This window comes from Cupressus sempervirens, chromosome 1 (genome assembly GCF_028749045.1).
Source record: "Cupressus sempervirens isolate cs-2001-9-10 chromosome 1, ASM2874904v1, whole genome shotgun sequence".
Classification (NCBI taxonomy): domain Eukaryota; kingdom Viridiplantae; phylum Streptophyta; class Pinopsida; order Cupressales; family Cupressaceae; genus Cupressus; species Cupressus sempervirens.
The window spans coordinates 21,266,677-21,275,849 of record NC_143118.1 but is presented as its reverse complement, the minus strand read 5'-3'; the positions used below and the strand labels follow the sequence as shown (position 1 = coordinate 21,275,849).

General features: G+C 32.5%; 1 non-coding gene across 1 annotated transcript; it reads left to right on the top strand.

Annotated features, from left to right (window-relative positions):
• Positions 1-8,602: 8,602 nt before the first annotated feature.
• TRNAP-UGG (transfer RNA proline (anticodon UGG)) lies at positions 8,603-8,674 on the top strand. Its single transcript has one exon. It is a non-coding gene; the product is annotated as a tRNA-Pro (tRNA).
• Positions 8,675-9,173: the final 499 nt, after the last annotated feature.

The window sequence follows — 9,173 nt, the reverse complement described above, 5'->3', positions numbered from 1 at the left end:
ATGAAGATGGAGAAATCAGGCAAAAATCAAAAGAATCCTTAAAAAAGAAAAATACCCTTATTTGAATAATTTTCAAGATGTGTTTCCTGAGGAACTTCCTAGATTACCCCCTTCCCAGACATTTGATTTTACCATAGACTTGATACTAGGAGCCAAACCCATATCCAGGGCCCCATATAGAATGACCACCATAGAGTTAATGGAGTTACAAATTCAGTTGTAGGATATGTTAGATAAGAAGATGATTTGACCTAGCGTCTCACCATGGGGAGCCCCAGTTTTATTTGTAAGAAAGGAGGATGGAACCATGAGGCTATGTATAGATTACATGATGCTTAATAAAGTCATCATGAAAAATCATTATCCATTGCCAAGGATAGACGATCTCTTTGACCAAATGAAGGGGGCAACTATATTTTCAAAAATTGATCTAAGATTAGAATACCATCAACTACGAATCAAGGATGAGGACATACATAAAACTGCTTTCAGAACTAGGTACAAACATTATGAGTTTATAGTATTGCCATTTAGATTAACTAACATCCCCACAACTTTCATGAATTTAATGAGCAATATATTTTAAGATTGTTTGGACAAATTTGTATTGGTCTTTATAGATGACATTTTAATATACTCCAAGAATGAAGAGGAATATCATAGACACTTAGAGATAGTTATGCAAAGACTTAGAGAACACAAGTTATATGAGAAATTATCTAAGTGTGCTTTTTACCAGAAAGAAATTCAGTACCTAGGGCATATTATTTCAACACAGGGTATAGCAATAGATCCATCTAAGATTAAAGCAATTAAAGAGTGGCCCATAACTAGAAATGTATCTGAAGTCAGGAGCTTCATGGGATTAGTTAGATTCTACAAAAAATTTGTCAAAAATTTCTCAAGGATAGCCTATCCAATCACTTCAGTCCAGAGGAAGGGAAAGAAATTTTTTTAGACAGAAAAATGTCAATCAACTTTTGAGTTTCTGAAAGAAAAACTAACTACTGCACTTATCTTGAGGGTATCTGATCCATAGAAATAGTTTATGGTTATCATTGATGCATCAGGTGAAGTTTTAGGGGGTGTATTAATACAGGAAGAACAAGTCATTGCTTATGAGTCTAGGAAACTGAAAAATCACGAACAAAATTATGCACCCCATGACCTTGAATTAGCAGCAATAGTGCATGCCTTGTAAATGTGGATACATTATTTAATTGGAAAACCTTTTGAGCTTCAATATGATCACCAAAGTTTAAAATATATTTTCACCCAACAAAATCTTAATGCTAGACAAAGAAGATGGCTGGAATTTTTAGTAGATTATGAGTTCAACATAAGCTACATTAAAGGAAAGGAAAACAAGGTGGTTGATGCCCTAAGCTGGAGAAGACACATCTCGAAAATGACTATGGTAAATTTTAGGTTGAGAGACCAAATTTTACAACATTTAGAACATGATGAGTTTTATATAGAAATCAGGATGACACTTATTAGAGATTCGTAGGATCAGAAGTATTCAGAGTTTAGCCTAGAAGAAGATGGATTGTTGAGATATCACCACAGAATTTATGTGCCAAATAACCTTGAACTATAGAGATTAATTTTAGGTGAATATCACTCAGCTCCATTCTCAGGACATCTAGGAGTAACGAAAATGTTATCTAATATAAAACCTTTATATTTTTGGAAGGGAATGAAAAGAGAAATAATCGAGTTTGTAGCAGGTTGTTTAGAATGTTAGAGAGTGAAGATAGAACATCAGTACCCAATAGGTTTGTTGCATCCAAATGAGGTACCTTAGTGGAAGTGGTAGGTAATATCCATGGATTTTGTACAAGGGCTACCTATGGCTCATAATCGATAGAACACTATCTTGGTAGTAGTTGATAGATTGACTAAGGTTGCACATTTCATACTAGGGAATTTATCTGATGGAGCACCTGAAATTTCTCATAAGTTCATAAAAGAAATTTTTAGGTTACACGGGGTTCCAGAGAAAATTATTTCTAATAGGGATGCTAGGATAACTTCTAGATTTTGGCAAACATTATTTACAGCCTTGGGCATCAAATTGAATATAAGTTTAGCCTATCATCTTAATACAAATGGTCAGATTGAGCAAGTAAATCAAGTATTAGAGGATCTCCTAAGGGTATATTGTATGGATTGACAGTATCAATGGGAAACATACCTACCTTTGGTTGAATTTGCATATAATAACTCTTATCAGTCTTCAATTAAAATGGATCCTTTTGAGGTTTTGTATAGCCGTAAATACATAACTCTAGTAAGTTGGAATCGATTGGAAGATAGGGTCATAGTCAGGCCTGAAATGCTTCAGGAGATGGAAAAGCAAGTACTTCAAATTTGTCAGAGATTGAAGGAAGCAAACGACAGACAAAATAGTTATGCTGATGCTATAAGGACACCTAGAGAATTCTCAGTAGGAGACAAGGTGTTACTAAGAGTTAAACCTCAGAAGAGTACAATCAAGTTTGGCAAGTATGCGAAATTAATCCCCAGATATGTAGGACCTTTTGAGGTTTTGGAGGTTGTCAACCCAGTGGCTTATAGGATTGCTTTACCACTAGCCCTTGCCAGGATGCATGACGTCTTCCATGTGTCTTACCTTAAAAAGTATATTAGTCACCATGAGCATATGATTGATTGGAAATTACTGCAGGTGCGAGAGTCAGGAGTGGTAGAGGTGAAATCACTCAAAATACTGGAGGTACGTAAGCTACGTTTACGAAATCGAGAAGTAACATAGTGCAAGGTCTAGTGGGACCAATATACAGAAGATAATGCCACCTAGGAAGATTATCATGATATTTTTCAAAGATATCCCTACCTTTTCTTTGAAGTTGAAAACTGAATACTTTATTTCTTTTATTTTTAACTGATTAAGTACTATTTAAAAAATTGTTATTATCTTCATCGAGGATGATGAAAAATCTAAGGGGGTGAGTATGTTACATCCCAAATTTTTCCCTAAAACATTAAACTGATTATAGTTGTTGAATTAAATTATTTCTTCATGATTGTGTGAAATGGAGCTAGTTAATTATAGTCGTTGTTTATTTCTTCATAACATGTGAAAATGAGCTAGTTAAATTATAGCCATTGTTTATTCCTTCATGATCATGTGAAATTGAGTCAATTAATTATAGGTGTTGTATCAATTTGATTATCATATGAAAATGAGTTAGTTAATTATAACCGTTGTATCAATCTATTCATCATCATGTGAAAGTAAGTTAGTTAACTATAGCCATTTTACATATATGATGAGCATGAAAAGTTAGTTACTTTGACATTGATGAAATCCCTAACGGCCACTTGATGACTTTGAATTAGCAATTTATAAATCTTGAATTGATGTTTTGGCGAGAATCTTGTTTTGAGTGATTACAAGAAGAAGACTAAAGAGAGAGGGGAAGCATTGCTAAATGGGGTCATTGAAAGGGGATGGTCGAATAGTCCAATCATTAGAATCAATAGGTTTGACCTAAAACTAGCTTGGCAAGGTTACTAGGGTTTGACAACATATTTCATGTTGGAACCGCATGAGCTATAAGTGGTACATTATAATAAATAATGTAAAATAAACATAAAATCTTACCTTTAAAGAATTATCAAATATTACTATTATTTAATTATTATTTTACATTTCAAATATGATCATATGTAAATAATAATAAAATGACACTATTACATTATAATTAATAATCCAATGATGCCACCCTATCATTACGTGCACGTAAGCATAAATGAGAAAATATAATAATAATAAAATAATTATAACTTTAAAAACCTTTCATCTTCTTTCTTTCTTTTATTCTATAAGTCGAATTGAAATGGATTCAAATGGTTCTTGTAACGGATGGAAGCCGTAGAGTCAGGCTTTTGTTTATATTCTTAAGCCTCCCAAAATTGTATCGTGTTTTTCAAATGTTTCGATTCAGCCTTTCATTACCTTTGCCGCCGAAACCCCAAACTAGCATAGATCAAAATTCAAATTCTTATCAGCCTAAACCTTTCATATCTCTCTGGCCGCGGATCACAGATCAAGGATTACCCAAGCACAAGTCTTTCAAGTCATTCAAGTCGCTTAGAGAAGTCATGTAAGGCACCCATAGCTTCATTACTCTTTTTATTTGCCAAGATTCAATGCACTGCGACCAAGTTTGTTATTATGATTTAAGTTCTACTAGTTCTAAGTTTCCCTTTTCATAATATAACATTGTTTAATGCATAAAGCCTATCGTTTTCCTTGTAGAGTTGTCATTTTCCTTAGTGACAGTATGACAATGATTAATGCATATAGTTTGTCGTATTCCTTTTTAAGTCTATCTTATTGCTTGTAAGGACTATTGTCTTCCTTGTAAAGTTAGTCGATTACCTTCTATGATAATATTACACTGATTATACATAAGTTTGATGTTTTCTTTTATCTATATTTATATCCGAATATGCAGAATTTCTCTGAATCACTTATGGTCAATGGCAAGAAAGTTATCACCCCAGATAGAATCAATTGCATCCTGATATAAATATAAATAACTAAGAGTGAGATATTGAAACCAAAACAAGAAGGAATTCACTAGGTGAAAATGCCAGTATGTGGTGAAGAAGGTGTAAAGTATCATTGTGATTTTTATCTGAAAGCACCAAGGAATCACCAACTTGATGGTCTGAAAATGGTGAGGAGGTGTAGAGAAATCTGCAAAACAAGAATGACATCAAAATAAATAAATAACATGATTAATAAATAATGTAGTAGCTCATGCATGTTCCACTCATGAAGTAAGTTGTCAAGCCGAGTGGTGGAGATTGGGTTTGTTGACCCACATTTTGAAATCCTTGGTGAGGGTGGAATTAGGAAGATTTTTCAAACAAGTGATCTTTGTTGATTGTCCATACGCTTCAGTGATTTTATCGAATAGCTGTTGGGACTTCAACCCACCTGGATATTGTGATGGCTGGACTTATGAACATCCCAAGCCCGATCTTGGGGTAGAGAGGGCCATTCTATTAAATTAGAATAAGTGGGGATAAGTAATGGTCCGCGGTTGGGAGGTTAAGCCTATGTCAATGCTTCTCCTCTCACCAATGCCAGGGCTTGGACAACTAGTAAAAGAAGTTTCACAAATTTCACTGTATGTTCCTTAAACCTCTGAATGTTTAGTTGTTTTTAGATGAAAGTTAATTACTTTTCAAATAGTTATTACTTTAATAAGATAAAGGAGTTAAATGTTCGCAAATATCTCAAATTGTAATTTGATAGATTTGTTACTTATTTTCAATTGAATAATTAGAAGTAGATAAATTATTTCAATACGTAATATCTCCAGTCAAACATTTGTTATTTACTTTCAGCTGAATATGAAGTTAAATGCTAACATCTCTTTTTGTAATCTTGGAAACTCGATAGAATATGTTTGTATTTCTGTTATATACCGTTGATTGAAATCATAGTCATGTGAAATGAAATAGGAAATTAGTTTAAAAATTGATTAGGAAAAACCTTACGTTACACCCATGTTGTGGGTGAGGAATCTAGAGACTCTTGAGGTGGACTTCTAACATTTTTGTTACTATGCCATTCTTGGCTTTATTTGTAATAACCAAGATTCTTTTTAGTGTGCTTTGATCCCCTTTGATGTCTTTAGGTTTTGGTTTTGTAAGGGCCAACCCTGTTGTTATCTTGTTGATCTTAATAAAAGACAACCTCCTTCCGAAGCCATCTATTTATAATTCATAAAAAAAAATTGGGTGGGACATCTCTTCGAGGAATATCATTAGCTATTTATTCTACTCAAGGAAATACCAATCATGAAACATTGCAATGAAACAAATGCAATTTTATGAGTATGGTAATAGATGTCTTGGAAAAAAAATCTTCAAAAACGGTCAGTTACTAAAGCTTTATCCAATGAATGACCATCAATTAAACTACAAGTCATGTCCAAGTCCCAACTTTTAGGTCTATATAGGCACTCACGTAGAAATTGAATATGAATAACCTTATATCCTATCCTTTTATTCATAAGGAATATAGTAACAAGAAGAGGAGCATTTGTTGGAAGTGTTCCAAACTATTTTCCTGCTAATAATGGTTTTTTTCAAGTATTTCGTAATCAAGGTTGCAACATTCAAACCTAAGTATCGAATTATCTTATTCAAACCTAAGTATTAGTTTTTCTTACATCTGTTACACTATAATTTTATCTAAGTGCTATCATCCATGTTTGATATTTCTTGTCAATGTTGATGGTAGCTTTTGTTTCAGTTTAGTTTTTATGTGATATCATGTTGGAACTATTTGTTCAACCTTACAAGCCCATGAATCACCTAACATGTGAGAAGTGAATATCAAGTCAACAATCTAATTGATGTATAAAATAACAATAAACAAATGAATATAATGAGTCCTTCTACAAAGTGTAAACTCTAGAGCAAGATTCAAAATGGTCTTGACAACTAGTAATGCCATAATGGTGAATTTTACAAAATCTTAAAAAATGTTAAATGCATACCCTAGATTCAATTGATCGTGTACTCCTTAAATGATGATCCCTCATAGTGACACCTAACAAAAATGATTTTGCAATGTCAAAGAAAACTTCCTATTTGAAAATATTTTGCAACCTTGACATCCCATTTCATGCTTTATACAATATTAAAAAATATAAAACATTTTAATATGCAAGGTGTACCACATCTTCTTTGTATTTTATTATTCTATGTATACCCTATAGAAGGGCTAAACCTAATAATAACAAATAGTTTTCAAGAGAAAGTATCCAGCATAAGACCTCCTAGAGAAGAGGCTCATAGACTCACAATTAATCATTATATTGTAGACTTTTGTCTAAACAAGAGCTCTAAAAGAGCTAGAGTCCTTGCCTTTTGCAAAAAATAGAAGGTTGATTTGATTTTAATTTCTTTGGTTATATTGCAGTGATTGAATGCAAAAGAGAATACTGAATGTTTAAAATATTCTTAAGTTAAACTATGGCTTTGATGACATTACATGATTTTTTTTGAAATATTCTTAACTACATATATGGCGAGTTACGAAGTTTATTTCTTAACAAATGAAACACCTAATTATTTGTGAAGCCAAAAATTAAAATCTAATTGTTGGTTGTAGGAAGAAAAGAGAAAGTTGATAGTGTAATTATTGGTTGTAGGAAGAAAAGAGAAAGTTAATAATCTAATTATTGGTTGTAGGAAGAAAATAGAAAGTTAATGTAAAAAATGAAAATGTAAAGAAATAAAAGAGCCAAAGAGAATATTGATATTTTAAAATTATCCGTTTGTAGAATTGTGGTCTAATATTTTAAAATTAAATTATACCAAATTTTTTTTTAACATTTGACGAATAATAAAAGTAGATTTAAAAACATCTTTTTATATCTCTAAAAAAGGTTTTAAAAAATTAATATCTTTATAATTTTAATTTTTTTGTGCATTATTTATTATTGGGCTAAATATTTTCAACCAAGAGCTTCTAATTAATTAGATGATTTATGTAGAGGACAAAGATATCGAATAGAGCTTGAATAAGGTACAATAGCTTCACAAAGAGACATTATGTAGGCATAATTAACAAGCATAAATTATAATTCTTCTGAAGCTTTTAGTCTTGTCATATTCCTCTCCTCCGATTGGTGGGCAGTGCTGTTGATCTTAGATCGAAGCACCCAAAACTTCTAGAAGACACTTGGGGTAATGTTAAATTTTTAGCAATTTTCGGAGTAAAAAAATCATTTTAACCCCTAGGAAAATGGGTGATGACCAATAAGAATTCAATATTTAATGAACATAAAAATATTTTAAAAATAAATCATTCCAAACTTTGAAATATTACATATCGATTTCTAGAAAAATTAATTGTGGCACGCTAGTAGAAACATTAGTTCCGTGCCTATTTTATATAGGCAACGACTAATAATACCTCCTACATATTAATCATTAATTTTTAAAATAATATCCTAAAATATTTATATAAGATACAATTCCATATATCGGGTTTAACTGTGGAGGAAACTCTGTAGTTAAGCGCGCTCAGGCTGGAGTAGTACTGGGATGGGTGACCTCCCGGGAAGTCCCGGTGCTTCACCCCTGTGAGCATCACCTAGATCCAATGAGTGCTAAGTGTTCCATTTATTCTCATGAGAGATGGATTCATGTTGAATCACTACTCATGAAACATGGGTCATCGAGTTTGACTCAAAAATCACACAGTTAAATCCTGATATTCACATCACAATTTGACTAGCTGTGGAAATCATCTCCTACTTATCATTCCATATATCATCAAAATTTTAATACAAACCGATATTTACATACATAATTTATTAATGCAAAGAGAAAGATGGCATTCCAACATGCTATCACAATGTAGAGATTATGCCACGTTTGAATTGTTTGATTTCATGTTAAAGGAAATTGTGAAAGATGTTTGACCGATTTTGCGAGTAAGTTTGCATTGGAAGTTGTGAATGGACAATAAACGGAACCAGCGAGATTATGGTGCGAGGAATTTCATAAGTCAAGAGATATTATAAATCGTTTAAAAAACAGAAGTGGGCATTTGGTCTAGTGGTATGATTCTCGCTTTGGGTGCGAGAGGTCCCGAGTTCGATTCTCGGAATGCCCCGTTTTTCGCTTTCTACCGACCAGCTTGTGTTTTTTTCGATTTAATAACTCGCATATATTTTAAGGTTATCAGCGGAGTTGCTAATATCGCGGAACTTAGAACTTATCTTTCATATAGATTGAGGATGTAATCAATTGTCAATTCAGTCAATTTTTCTTAGGTGAAGGTTAACCTTATTGGTCAAGGATATGAGGATGATCTTATGAGGTCAAGGATATGAGGATGATCTTATTGGTTGGCAACCAATTCTTAATTCTTTTCATTTCTACTAATTTTTGTTTGATAACTTGTATGCGAAGGTCAAGGATATGAGGATGATTTTATTGGTTTGCAACCAATTCTTAATTCTATTCATTTCTACCAATTGTTATTTGATAACTTGTATGCAAAGATCAAGGATAGGATGATGACCATATTGGTTAGCAACCAATTCTTAATGCTTTTCATTTCTAGTAATGTGTGTGGTAGGAAAGGATAGTCTTAAACCAATCTTAATTCT